The sequence below is a fragment of the Podarcis cretensis genome, assembly GCF_951804945.1.
Source record: "Podarcis cretensis genome assembly, chromosome: 7".
Taxonomy (NCBI): domain Eukaryota; kingdom Metazoa; phylum Chordata; class Lepidosauria; order Squamata; family Lacertidae; genus Podarcis; species Podarcis cretensis.
In genome coordinates, this window is record NC_137176.1 from 35,240,635 (window position 1) to 35,255,907 (window position 15,273).

The window sequence follows — 15,273 nt, forward strand, 5'->3', positions numbered from 1 at the left end:
CTGCTGCCAAATATGACTCAAAATATAAAGGTGGGAAGCAAAATTACATCCACTGACCTATGGCCCCAACCTATATTCTCAAGGCAGGGGTAGCCAAGGTAGTGTCCTCCAGATGTTAACTTACAACTCCCATAATCTCTGACTAATGTAGCCAGTGGTCAGGGAAGATGGAAGCTGCAGTTCAAATCCATCTGGAGGGTACCACATTGGTTCTAAAATACAGGAACTGCTATCTGCCTTTAGCCAGGGATAGCCAGAGAAGATGGGGACTCTCATGGAACTCTGGCCCTTTTTCTTCCTACCAAACAAGTTTCAGTCTTGGAGTACCTATATCTGAAAAAAATAATAATAATCCATTGCATTGCTAACAGATAATTGACCAGTTAAACCACAGAGCCTAGGACTTGCTGATCAGAAGGTCGGCGGTTCGAATCCCCATGACGGGGTGAGCTCCTGTTGCTCGGTCCCTGCTCCTGCCAACCTAGCAGTTCGAAAGCACGTCAAAGTACAAGTAGATAAATAGGTACCGCTCCGGCAGGAAGGTACGGTAAATGGCGTTTCTGTGCGCTGCTCTAGTTTGCCAGAAGTGGCTTAGTCATGCTGGCCACATGACCTGGAAGTTTTACGCCGGCTCCCTCAACCAATAAAGCGAGATGAGCGCTGCAACCCCAGAGTCGGTCACGACTGGACCTAATGGTCAGGGGTCCCTTTACCTTTACCTAACATGTTGATTGTACCTTGAAGTTAACTTCTTCATGTTACTTCCCCTTAATCTAGATCAAAAGGAGCATCCAAACAGTTCAGTTGGGCTCAGAGGAACTTTGCAATATGAATACTAATGCAGCGCTATATTTATCAGCCGCATACATGGAAGCCTGCATCCACATACAAATCTCTTTTGGTTGATCAAGGCAAATGTCTGTGAATAAGAGCCATTCTACTCTTAATATGACACTAACCTAAAACAAGCTTGAAAGCAGATACATAAATTGCAGGTTAACATACAAATAAAATTCTTTCTCTAACATCAGAATACAATATACCATAAGCCTGTTCAAGCTTATGAGCAAGAGTCCCATGGGACAGAATGCATTTCAAAACACAGTTTATTTTGTTGTGATTTAAAGCCACAAACATGAAACATACATAAAAACCAGAATGTGAGGAGTTCTCTCCAGAGAAATAGGAGAGTTCATTCGGAGTATATGGTAGCCTGCAGTGATTAGTGTCATATAACAGCATCAGCTAGGAAACATTATTACTCACAATAAGCAATTTCTACATCACACTGTCATAACATTGATTGATTCATGCCCTAGCAGTAGCGAAACATCACAGAAGCTACCGTACTTTTCCGTCTATAAGACGATGTTTTTTCACCTTAAAACAACACTTAAAAATTGGGGTAGTCTTAAACATGGGTAGTGCAGAGGGAAATGATTTCTGTCTTGAGTAGTAGATTGTCACTGGTGTTATTGCTGCGGCAATGTCTGCTTGTGATTGGGCGCTGCTGTGACAATGGCTGCTGGTGACTGGGCTCTGCTGCGGCAATTGGACGTGGGACTGGCGGCTGCTGGTGTCAATCGGAAATATGATAGGAGGTTTCTACGTTGCGTTCGATCGCAAGCGTTTGGAATTTGGGTGAGCTTTTTTCCGGCATTTCTCCCATTCTGGATAATCTCCCCCCATTTTCTTAATATTGAGTCCCAAAAATTAGGGGGTGTCTTATCCATGGGGGTGTCCTACACACAGAAAAGTACGGTGATTTGAGGACAAACCTTGGGTAGTACTGAAGTTGCATCACTAACCTAAAATGCAAAAGCTTCTAAGTGTATCATATAGGATGCTGCAAATGAAATGGATTAGAAGTAGAGATACCTGTACTAATAACATGCCCAGATCTATGCTAGCAGGACTTATTTTATTTTCTGGCACTGCTCCCCAAGATACAATTGCATCACGGCACCAAATACTACCATACAATAATTCTATCACACATCACTTACAAGAAAAGTAACTTTAGAGGTATTCCTACAGCAAACCTCAATCTAGTAATCTGAGCATTAGGGCATTAAATTATTTTATTATGGGTTAGAGCAAGTCTCCACTTTTTTACTTCTCTCAGGGAAAACCTTACTGCTTAGTGAGTTGTCATCTGTATTGGGCCAATATAATTGGGCCATATTAACATCATGGAAACCCCAGGACTGGTTGACACTTGACGACTGATAGCTGTGATCTCAGTGTGTCTGAGATACAGACTAAGGTCGCCATCTTTTTAACAACCATCTTCTACCTTTTACTGTATAGTGTGGCATACACAAATTAAGCAGGTGAAGCTTTTCCATTAAGTTTATCAATATGCCTCACGAAAAGCCTCACTTGCTTCATTTGTTAGAAGCGCAATATCACGGCCTCTGGGAAGTCACCAACCATAGTAAACATCTCCACATGCTCACCCACTAAACAACTGCCTGAGAGTGAGTCTTGTAGGCATAAACTACTTTGAAGAAGATGCCACATTAGAAAAATGTGAAGAAGAAGAGGAGGAGGAGGAGGAGGAGGAGGAAAGGAAAGTCTGTGAATGTGAGTTTGTAGAGTGGTTTTACAGCAGTCATTCAAAGAGCTTTGTGCCACTGCTATGTCCAGTGTAATCCCTTTCCAAAAGGCCACATTTCAACTGCCCTGCAATAGTTGCTGGAGTTGGAACCAGAGGCTAATTAATAATTTGTGGTTGTAACAAGTGAGAAGAGGTCATGGCTGTGTTTCTGCAGAACTCCACAGGCCAAAGGCCAAAAGAACATGCTTCAGGCAGACATAGCTAGGCAAATGCCTCATTGTTGCAAATGGCGGTAGAACTTCATTCTAGCAACATCAGGGCATAAGTCGTCAGCATGTCATATTCTCCAGGGACCCTTGAAATAGGAAGGTTACCTTGTAACTGATGAGTTTAGAAACAAATCTTCTGGTTCGAGGAATAATCAGGGATTTTTCACAAAACACAAGCTGGTTATTCACATTTCAAGTATAATTTTCAAGGCTTCATTACTAAAGGGGCATGCCCTCTATACAAAGAGCATTCATCTGTTTGGAAATATGTCAAATTGCCTTCCACTTCCAACTTGGAATGCAATAGGATGGAAGAAAACACCATAATTTCTTCTTTAGAAATAACAAACTGAACCTGTTATAGAGGCCTTTTTTTGTAAAAAATCTCTGTGAGTGACAGGGTTTTGTTTCTGTGCATTTATTTTCAGCTGCAAAGGATATGTTGTTTCTCAAAAAGCATATATTGTTCTGCTACACATATTGAAATCACTCTGTGTCAGTTCAAAATGCCCCACTTCATGCTTGCCAAGGTTTTTATTCCTCTCACCCCATCAATGGTGTCATGTTTGAAAATCCTATTACAATTGGGGGGAAATAATCTGCGCTTTCAATTCCTTCAAACAAAAAAACCAGCCAAGCACCTTCTTTTGAACAGATGTTACTAAGAGATATGCTGTACCATAATGTGAGACCTAGTTCATGATATAAAAAAGAGATGCATTCAGAGGAATCTGTACCAAAGGCACATGCACATCCATTCAGCAACCATGACCCGGAAAATCTAAGTACACAAACTCAAAAACTCTCATCTGTTCTTAGAGACAGTTCTTCTCCTTCCATGCATGCACATACATCTAGTGTGTTGTCTGAATCAAATGTCTGTAGATGGGAGAAATATAGATTGCCCCATCCAATCAATTTTTTGAGAAAGGTTTTAGAACACAACATAAATGTGTTCATCTGACCCTAGCAGCAAGACAGGCTCTCATGAACCTGAAACAGCCTGCATGCAAATTAGGCTGCATGAACAATCCTATTTACAGTGGAACCACCAATTATGCAAGGGTTCTCTGTCTCCTGAGAAGAAGCAGTGATGCTACTGGCTAGAGGTAAAGTGAGTGGCAGTGCCCCACCATGCTTTTACTGGCTACATCACCACTTTCCCCTTTTTGGAAAGGAAAACTCGGAAAGCTCCTACTTCATACTCCTGATAAGAATCAGTTAAGCAGGGAAACGAACTCTTGAGTAGGAACTAGGGGTGGATAAATTGGTCAATTCTTGTTTCTCATTTTTCCAATCTGAAGATCAGTTCTTCACATCAGTATGCATTTTGTTTTTTTAAAAAAAGTTCTCATGAAAATTCATCAGCACTTTAGGGTGAATTACTCCTAATATATCCTTTCTGTGTGCAATTTTACCTAATGCACATATTTTTTCCAAAGCAATTTCCCTTAATATAATGCATTTTTAATGCTATCTTCACTATGCATTTTTATGCACACTTTAGCATCATATGTGCATTTTTGTACACGTTTTTGCTCCTCCTTTCCTTTATCTAAATAAAACCTAGGCTGTCCATAAAGTAACTTAAAACTAAAAAAACAATTGTGCAGATTGCCAACAGAGGTGCAGGTTTCCACCCCACCCTACCCCAGTATTTAGCACTGTCCGTCACATATACAGCTATCTCCCCAGAGGACAGGATCACACTTCAAAACGACCTTGACAGATTAGAGAACTGGGCCAAAAGAAACAAGATGAATTTTAACAGGGAGAAATGTAAAGTATTGCACTTGGGCAAAAAAAATGAGAGGCACAAATACAAGATGGGTGACACCTGGCTTGAGAGCAGTACATGTGAAAAGGATCTAGGAGTCTTGGTTGACCACAAACTTGACATGAGCCAACAGTGTGACGCGGCAGCTAAAAAGCCAATGCAATTCTGGGCTGCATCAATAGGAGTATAGCATCTAGATCAAGGGAAGTAATAGTGCCACTGTATTCTGCTCTGGTCAGACCTCACCTGGAGTACTGTGTCCAGTTCTGGGCACCACAGTTCAAGAAGGACACTGACAAACTGGAACGTGTCCAGAGGAGGGCAACCAAAATGGTCAACGGCCTGGAAACGATGCTTTATGAGGAACAGCTAAGGGAGCTGGGCATGTTTAGCCTGGAGAAGAGGAGGTTAAGGGGTGATATGATAGCCATGTTCAAATATATAAAAGGATGTCACATAGAGGAGGGAGAAAGGTTGTTTTCTGCTGCTCCAGAGAAGCGGACACGGAGCAATGGTTCCAAACTACAAGAAAAAAGATTCCACCTAAACATTAGGAAGAACTTCCTGACAGTAAGAGCTGTTCGACAGTGGAATTTGCTGCCAAGGAGTGTGGTGGAGTCTCCTTCTTTGGAGGTCTTTAAGCAGAGGCTTGACAACCATATGTCAGGAGTGCTCTGATGGTGTTTCCTGCTTGGCAGGGGGTTGGACTCGATGGCCCTTGTGGTCTCTTCCAACTATATGATTCTATGATTCTATGATTCTATGATCTCCTTGGTGGGCAGAAGTTCATTGGTGTGTCCAAGGTGTAAAGAGATCCTGGCTCCCTTGGTAACAAATTTGCATGGCATGGAGAAAGCGGATAGAGAAAATTCTTTCTCCCACTCTCATACTACCAGAACTTGTGGACATCCAAAGGAAGTACTTATTCATGCAGGGCATAGCTAAACTATTTGCTTTGTAATTGAGACTGCCAGTGTGGTGCAGCGGTTAGGAGCGGTGGACTCGTAATCTGGGGAACCAAGTTCCCTTCCCCGCTCCTCCACATGCAGCTGCTGGGTGACCTTGGGGTAGCCACACTGAATTCTCTCAGCCTCACTCACCTCACAGAGTGTTTGTTTTGGGGGAGGAAGGGAAAGGAGATTGTTAGCTGCTTTGAGACACCTTAGGGTAGTGATAAAGCGGGATATCAAATCCAAACTCCTCCTCTTCTTCTTCTATGGAACTTGCTCTCACAAAAAGGCAGTGATGGCCACCAACCTGGATGGTTTTAAAAGAGGAATGGGCAAATTCATGGAGGACAAGGCTATCAACAGTTATTAGCCACAGTGGGTATGTTCGACCTCCACTGTCAGAAGCAGTATGCCTCTGAATATCAGTTTCTGGGAACTGCAAGTGTTCAGGGTACTGTTGTGCTCATGTTCTGCTTGCAGGCTTCTAAGCAGGCATCTGATTGGCCACTGTAAAAACAGGATGTTGGACTAGATGGGCCATTGGCTTAACTCAGCAGGTTCATTCTTTGGCAGGAGAAGTGCATTGCAAAATTCAGAGAAGCATGAATGTTGAAGGATGGCTATGTTTTAGAAAGTGTGAATTAGGTAGGTTCACCTACTGAATCAAAAAAAATTTCCCCAACCCTAGTTAGGACAAATATCTAAAAACCTAAACAGCACCTGCAGAAAACTTGTGGCTTTTGCCTAAGGAACGTAAATTATGACACACTTTTAATCCCATTTTTAATAATGAATAATTTTAATTGTAAATTTTATCTTACTGTTGTATAGGCTGATTTTTTTAAGATTCTGCTTGCTTCATATCTGTCAGCTCTATTAGCTTAACCTAAAATCTAAGTCACCGATATGGTGTTAATGAACTTTCCATATGCAAGGACAGAAGGAACAAAAGCAGTTAAATGTTGGGCACCCTAATCTTTTACTAAAAACAGCAGAAAAGTACTTGGAGCCCTGTGTGCTGATTCTATATAGTTAGCAGTGCACATTATAAAGCTAGCTGACATTGTAAAAGCTGAAATGACTTCCTTTTGTAAAAAAACAGGGAGAGATGTGAATGCCTTCCCGTATTTTAAGATTCACGAAACTCCTACAGTAAATTGCTAGCTCTGCGTAGTGCTTATGGGGGCATTTTTGTGGTGGTAAATGATAGCTGCAAGATCTATGAGGGAACCAAAGCGCAAGGAAAATAGTGGATAAAAGTGGATAAGCTTACAATTATTTCAAAAGGGTGTGGGCAGAAAGGGCATTCTGCTAAACCTCTGGTGGTCAACTAAAGAATGCAAACCGGAAGTCTGACATATTATCATAAGCCAAGATCATTTTGTGGTTAGCAGTGTACGTACAGAAGCTGTCACTATTAGTGGGAAGGGAAACAACAGGCAAGTAATCTCATGAAAAATTCTAGGAAGAATGCATCAGTGAGGAAAGATGATATACATGTAGAATATGATGTTTGATGGGAAATCAGCAGAGCTTATTTCCTAGTAAAATATATTCATGATTGAGCCATAACAATTAAAGCCTACATCCTATATTGAAGTCAATTGTGAAACTCCAGGGACTGAACCATAACTCTACTATTTTACAAATTATAACCAACCAGCATTCTTGCGGTTGCCATTTGTATAATAGGTGATATACTCTCCCTCCCAAGCCCACCTCTCAAAGACGGCTGCCGCAGAGGAAGAGATAAGAAGCAGGACAATTCCATTGGCTCTGCTGAGACACTAACGGCCTTTGACTCTACCTCTCGCTAACTTGTCACCTAGCAGCAGCCATTCCACCAGGTTACAGAAGAGGTGGACGGTAGGGTTATTTCCCCCTGGAAATGCACAAATCTTACGAATCCACATTTCATAATGCACAAAGCCATATTTAATAAAGAACAACAGCTTGAATTAAAACCCATTTAACCATTCTAAATAAATCTGAATAGCTAGACATAAATGCTACACAGGACTGGCAATAAGAATGTTGGTCTTAATCTTAACAGTCCTATGTACTTTTTACACGGTTTAAGAGGCACACATAACCTCTTAAAACGAGGACTGCACTAGGCATGAGAAATGCATTAAATTTTATCTTTTCCATTCCTGTTTTCTAAACCAAGCTGCAGGCTTGTAAATATCATTATTTATTCAGTAAATGTAAAACGTAGAGAAGCAAATAAGCAAGCAGGCTCACATTATGTCCAATAGAGAAGAGTATCAGTTGCCAACCTTTGGGCCCATTTCCAAACTGGATAAACTCCCATGGACACTACATTCACCACAACCTATTCTGTCAGCCACAATCAAATGCTTCTTACAAGCCTACTTTCCATTTTCAGCAGGGAGAGGGGGCACCAAGGGTGTAAGAGAAAGCCTCTACAGGCACCCATAGGTACCATGTTGGCAATCCCTAGAGAAGAATATGAATTTGAGACACTTTGGATATCTGACACAAATACCTTTTAAATGCATGAAAATTGCACAGCACCAGACCTTGCAGGACTGAGACTTTTATCTATATACTTTTGGAGAAATTTAAAAGGGGTTCCTAGGCTGGATATAGACATGTCAAAGAAGTGATTCCGTTAAATGCATTGTAAACTCATACAGGGAAGTCTGGTAGGGAAAGATGGGACTCCACAACGCCATCTGGAGTCACAGTGTTATATCACATATACAATGCATATAAAACACTTTTTCTTTACCAATCTAGCTGAGTCCTTAGATTGGAAGTATCCCTCACTGGAACCCAAAATGAAGGGATGCATGTTCCAACTGAAAATATAGGCCTTGACTGAAAGACAAATGTGCATAGGTTCAGCCTCAAAAATAAAGAGGCGGTTGCGAAGCAACGTTTCTTATACACTCCCCAAATACACCTGTGATTTCTAATCACCAATCAAAGGATCACAGCAATCTTAGCAGTTGCAACCCAATGTTACCATCCTAAACCTATCAAAACCATTTACCTCTTCAGAGGAGCCCTCATCATAATATCATCTAATCACATATGCTCATTTTTCAGTATCTTTATTAAGATTTTGACTAATTTTCCTCTTCATTAAATATTTACCAATATCCTCTTTCATCTGCCTACAAAACAAAACAATTCAAGATTGCCTTGCCCATACCGCTCAGAAGTCCTGATTTAAGTGGGACATCCCGAAATTATAGAAGCCAATCCCAGCTTCTAATTGGATCCTGGAATGTCCCATTTTTTGGTCTGGCACTCTGGAACATGTCAGCTGAATGCCAGTCCAGAAAAAAAGCCCATTTTTCAGTCCAGCGTTCAGTCCAGAGTGCCAGACTGAAATGTGCTCATTTTTTCCTCTTGATTTTTGGTCTCGTCTCGCTCAGGATCTTCCTAATTTTGGTTCCCAGGCTGTTGGAGGGTATGCATGCCTGATTCCCCCCCCCCCCCCATGAATACAGTGCTCACTATGGATTCTAATCTTTTCAGTGTTCTGGAACAAACACCCGCTAAATGCAGTACCTGAAAGCAGCTAGTTCTATACTGTAAAAGGTAGGCAGGGGCCTTTCCAATTTAGCTAGGCCACAGGCTCAAAATAAAATGGAATCACAACAATGCAGTTTTATGAAATTAATATTTTATCCATCCATGCAAATAGATATACCTACAGACTATTACGGAATGGTTTTTTTTTTTGGGGGGGGGGGGTGTCCCTACCTACCTACAGAACATTCATGTTATTTACTCAACAGATATTCACATTATTGGGCCCACTTAAAACACTGCATGCTTCCATTCCAATCCTAAATCGACACTGAAAATACCAAGGAACTTATCTCAAGTGTGAGAGATGAATGCAAAGATGGTGTGCCTACAATCAAGCTCCTAGCTTTCTGCATAGCAGATGCCTCCCATTGGGACACAGGTAGATCTAAAATGTTTTAGGAGGATAGAACTTTTTAAGAAAATCAACTGAAGCACTCTTAATTTTCCAGCAGCAGCAGCAGCTGCACCACGGTATGACATAATAGAAGAATCGAAGTCTTTCAGGCAAAAACTCCAGAAATTAAATCCTAGATAAAGGACAAAACCCCAGACTATACACTATTGATTTTTTAAAAGCAATGTAGTAGATAAAAAATAATATCAAAAGAATTCTTAACAAAGAGCTGCTTATACCTCTAGTGTATGATGCTTGACTAAGAAGAGTAACATGGGCAAACATGCACCATGTTCTGTCAAATCACTACTCACCCATTTAACACAGTGCTCATTCACTTCTACATAAACAGTAATGGAAAGCATATTTTGCTGCAGGGTGAGCATTCAAGGGACTGATACTTTCTCTGTATCCTGAGTAAGTTGCAGACGTTTTCTTGTTGGAAGGACCATGAATAGGGGAAAAAAATGTGTGTGTTTTGCTGGCATTCACTTAGACCTCATTCTAGTTTTACACATGCTCAGATACAGCAGAAATATGTTCTATTCAGGCATGCAGCTATTATTAAATCTAATGAAATACAGTTTATTTGAGAAATTCAGATAGGGATGGACACCATGAAACAGTAGCAGCTGAAATTGTTGTTTAGTCATGTCCGACTCTTTGGGACCCCATGGACCAGAGCATGCCAGGCACTCCTGTCTTCCACTGCCTCCCGCAGTTTGGTCAGACTCATGTTTGTAGCTTCGAGAACAGTGTCCAACCATCTCGTCCTCTGTCGTCCCCTTCTCCTTGTGCCCTCCATCTTTCCCAACATCAGGGTCTTTTCCAAGGAGTCTTCTCTTCTCATGAAGTGGCCAAAGTATTGGAGCCTCAGCTTCACGATCTGTCCTTCCAGTGAGCACTCAGGGCTGATTTCCTTAAGAATGGATACGTTTGTTCTTCTTGCAGTCCATGGGACTCTCAAGAGTCTCCTCCAGCACCATAATTCAAAAGCATCAATTCTTCGACGATCAGCCTTCTTTATACAGCTTAGGTCTAAAATAGCATAAAATTAATTCCCAATTTTCTGATACTACTATCTCTTTGTTGTTACAAATAAAAAATGGAGATTAAAAGAAAATCCGGTGCTTTCTCTGCACTGCCATTCTTATCGTTTTAAACAGCACTGCTTATCATTTTGTGAAATTTCCTCTACTAAGATCCAGTGCTACTATTTCCCCTTTTCTAACATCAAAGTCTTACTAATTCTCGTATTTGTGACCCTGAGAACAAAAAATATATAAACTGAATGTGGGCCCAGCGTGCATTCTTATTTACCATCTTAACTTGCCATTAAATATACCGGTATTTATCTCACATATATATTAGCTGTACAAGTGAAAATGCAACCATTTACAATGAATTATTCCTTACAACAATGAGATGGCAAGGAAGCTACCGTCATATTCAAAGGATAAAGGACAATTGTTGCCTACTTAATATTATTAATTTTATGCTATGTAAGCACTATAGTTAAAATTGTCCAAAACCGTAAGTTCACTGCTATTCATAAACCACTTCATTACATTTCTCATTTCCTAGCCTTGCTTTTTATTTCTATCAAATATCTGCAAAGCTGCCCCTATCATCGTCTTCAGATTTTCTGATGAAGTAATGATTTATGATAAATCTGTGGCCCTCCAGATATCAATGAATTCCAGTTTCCATCAGCCCTATCCCAGCATGGCTGATAGGAATAATGCAAGTTGTAGTGCCACAGGTTCTCCAACATTGCCATAAAGCTATATCCTACACATGCACATAACGTTTTTATTATTATTGTGGAATAGTAAACAAATGTTTTCAAAAATACTGACACCTCCCCCCACCCTTTTGGAGCTAAGAGGCAGCTTATTTACTTGAGTTATTTATTGAAGATATTTAGGGCAAAAGCCCTCTCAAAGCAGCTTACCAGATAAAAGCAAACAATAAAACACAACAAATAGATAAAACCAGCAGTAAACCACAAAACAACAGCAGCTCAACAAGAGCATTTCAAGGCCAAGGAGAACCGTGTGTCTTCAGAGGTTTCCTAACACTAGCATTAAATACCAAACACGTATTAAAGCAACAACTAAAACATAATAAAATACAAAACACTAAGTCAAGAGAATTGATCAACAGCAGAGAGAACTCTGTACTCTGAACTCAAGTCACACCAAACATCCTCAAAAAACTAAAAAATTGGAGACAGTCTAATTTCCCTCACCCCACAAGAGGAATTCCTAAAGCCTTGGTTGAGAAGGTCCGGTTCTGATAACTCCACCACCGGGGGTAGGGGTGGGCGACCCAAATAAGAGCTTCTCAAGGGATCTTAAAATTGAGTATATTCATGTGGGAGAAGACAGTCCTGGACGCAGAACATAGATGGCTACAAAAATCAATGCACAGAGTGGAGCTTTCAGGACAGAACTCTTGGAAAGAAATTAAGGGCCCATTCTGAGCAGAATGAGAAGGGGTGCCCCCCAATTTAGCAAGGATGTGAGGAGGAACTATCAGACACGGTGGCCAGAGATGTGTCATGCAGAGGTACAGTGGGAAGGGAAATAATCCCAAAATATTGTACCTCCTTATGCAAGATTCCCAATTTCAGACTGCTGACTCCCTCTCACTGCAGCCACAAAAACTGCAAAGTTTGGTAGGGATTTTCAAAGTAGCATGGGGGCTACAAAGGGGAGGGAAAAAATCAGTAAAGCCGGCTACTTAGGAAGGGCAGACCCATTAAATCTAGTCCTTGCTGCCTCTCTTCTGCCCCCATTTTTTTCTCTAAAACTTTTGAAAATAGCTGCTCATACCCTGAGCAGCTAGCACAGAGGACTCCTTGCTGCCATTAACCTTGAATGAACACAGTGTAAGTCCACCTAGGAGCATCCCATCTCTCCCAAGGCCAGACTGTATGGGAAAAAAATAGCTTTCCCTATGTAAGCATAGGGGGTAGCCGTGCTTTTTTTCTGCATAATTCTCTCCGGTAGTGACAGAATGACATCAAGCCTTCTTATTCCCAGGACGACTTGCTCCATGTTCATTCAAGGCAGCTGGCAGTCTTGTAGCCTAGCCGCTCAGGCTATTGATGGCTGGTAACACGATTTTCAGAATTTTTAAAGGGAAAAAATCAGGGGCAGTGGGGAGAGACAATGGATGCGTGCAGCTTTATTTGAGAGATTGCCATAACATTTTTGGAAAGTAGCTTCATATAAATAACATCCTGTTTTAGTTTGTATGTCTTGGAGATCTCTAGCTCAAAGGCAATCATTTCGTAAAGAAGAGAAGCTTGTTTTTCTTTCCCGCTTTAATCTCTTGCAAATTCCCTGAAGGATCTTATGGTCAAACTGGAATCATCATCAGCAATCATCTGCAGGTCAAAAGCTGCCTCGCTATTCTCCATATACATCCTTCACGAGGCTTGTACAATCATTTTTCGAGTGGGGTTGCAAAGATATACCTAGGGGCATAATTTCACAAAATTGAACCACACAGCTGGCCTTCCCATAATATACAAGCCATATAGTACCTCACTGCTCAGTGATAAAGTTTTCTAAGTTTAAAACTTCTGTTTAATAAGTGTCTATCTTTGATTTGGAGCCCTCTCAAAGAAGCATCTGAGTCCATCAGTCGTATCAACAAATAATTTTTAACAAGATAATTAAGCCAGCATAGATAACTGATAGGAAACTGAGATCTAACTATGATTGCTAAACAATATAAACCAAGGAAATACAGAATTGATATAACAATCCAGATCTTCTTGTTCACCTTGCAGTAGGTTCACAGGTACTTTGGTTGATTTCCAGGGCTTTTTTTCAGCCAGAACTCACTGGAATGCAGGTGGGCGCCATTGCCATTATAAGAGAACTATAGCACTCTCTATATATATTCCAACAAACTATTTAGTACAAGATCTTTAAGGACTTATAAGCTACACCACCAGCAGAACAAGGTAACAAAGGTGTGATATCAGAGTAGACAGCAGGAGGTTGGGCATTTTTTAATGCTTCCTCATGTTAACAAAACAAAAAAACCCACCCAAATTCCTTCCTATATGAATTACATATACAACTAACACAGGAGACTTAAATGTTCACCAGCCCCCTATCTCCTGTTTTATAGCTGCAGGCACTTCTTATTAACCCAAACCTTTACCAGCACAGTGTAAGGGTGTGATTGTGTGTGTGTGTTATCAAGGCCTAGACAAAAACTCCTGTCTGAGAGCCATCTTTGAGTGTGTGCCTTCCACACCATACATCACTCTGTTATTGTACAGTAATCTAGGAAAGCCATACTACTAATTGAAGGTAGACTCAATAAGGTATTTTAAACTACACTTTAAAAATGCCTTATTGAGCCCATTTTGTAAAAATGGCTTTATTAGCCATTGCTCCAAGGGACACTAGACGGCACATGTAGATGGATCCCTGCCCATCCTCGTTGCCTTCACAAGAAAGATAAGATAAAGCTAAGAGAGTTAACTTGGCCCAGTTTGTTCTTGCTCACTGGGGAAATATCTAGAAATTCTAGCATTCTCATGATTTTGCCAAAATGACAATGGAAACCTATTAACTATTCATGATTATGTTAACAGTAGACCATTTTATGAAGAGAATATAATATAAACACAAGCTTCAGCACATTGCAAGAAATCTGACATAGAACAAGTCTGAAAGGAAACAATAGTCACTCTTCTGAACAGCATATTTGGTAGTTACTATTTAAGAGCCTCCACACTGGCTCAATCTTTCATTTTGTCCATGATTTAGTCACAAATTATGGATTTTTCCTCAGGGTTTATCCCTGAAGCCTTTCTCATGCATGGGTATAAGCAGCAGAGGTTTAGGATCTTCCCAGGTTGACATCTGTCCCTCATTTCCGTCTGCAGCCGTTAGACCCACTATTGGTCTCATCTGCTCAATCCAGCATTAGAGGAGAGTACACAATACTTCAGCATCTGTCAGGAATTGATTTACTTTAGAATTCTTTGTAATACAGAAGTCCTTATAAAAAGTTTGTGGCAGATTAATGCATAGCAACAGTCCAACAGGGCCCAGGTTTTATAAAGAATTTTATAAATACAGTATTAGCAGTTTTAAATTTATATCCCTTGTTACATAGATGCAAACTTGCAAAGTTTGCCATCTATGCAGTTTATTTATAAACAACCAAAAGCAACTAGCCATGTTTAAAAAAGAAAGGAACTCATTATACTCTTTCCTTTATTGTTTAAAGAATATTGCAACAGATGCTGTTTATTGGTAAAGCATACCTTAAGAGTTTGAAAACTGAAATACGTGCTACTGTTAAGTAAAGAAGCTGTTGACGCTTTCTTAAAACCTTTTCTTCTGAATTTCAGTTCACAGGCTGGGGCTGAATGTGTCCCTTCTTAGTCCCATTGCTCAGATGTTATGGTTTTGCACATCAGTGAAAGAACTAGGCCAAAACTCAGCTCCATATCAAGCCTGCTTACTCTTCTGAGACAAGAAACTTTTGACATATGGAGGAAATCAAGACTAAAGCTCTCCCACTTCTGTCCTGAAGAAATGTTCAGTGGACTGAATGGCCTTTATATACAAAATGTGAGCATTACCCGCATTGTTGTCACATCCAAACAGTACATTTAAAGCAATCTTATACCACTTATGCTACAGTATCCCCAATACAAACCTGGGAACTGTAGTTTGTTAAGTGTCTCCTAACAGCTCTCAGCACCATTAACAAACTAC

The 15,273-nt window shown here is 40.5% G+C and overlaps 1 protein-coding gene across 6 annotated transcripts in view; it reads right to left on the reverse strand.

The window, feature by feature from the left end:
* KCNG2 (potassium voltage-gated channel modifier subfamily G member 2) overlaps positions 1-15,273 on the reverse strand; it is a 50,608-nt gene that overhangs the window by 17,124 nt on the left and 18,211 nt on the right. The window contains exon 1 of one of the 6 annotated variants that reach the window (XM_079983789.1): positions 9,832-9,950. The exons of the other annotated variants lie outside the window; for them this stretch is intronic. The gene's annotated coding sequence lies outside the window, so the exon portion shown is untranslated. Of the gene's footprint in view, positions 1-9,831; positions 9,951-15,273 lie in introns of those variants that run through there. 6 annotated transcript variants of the gene reach the window in all.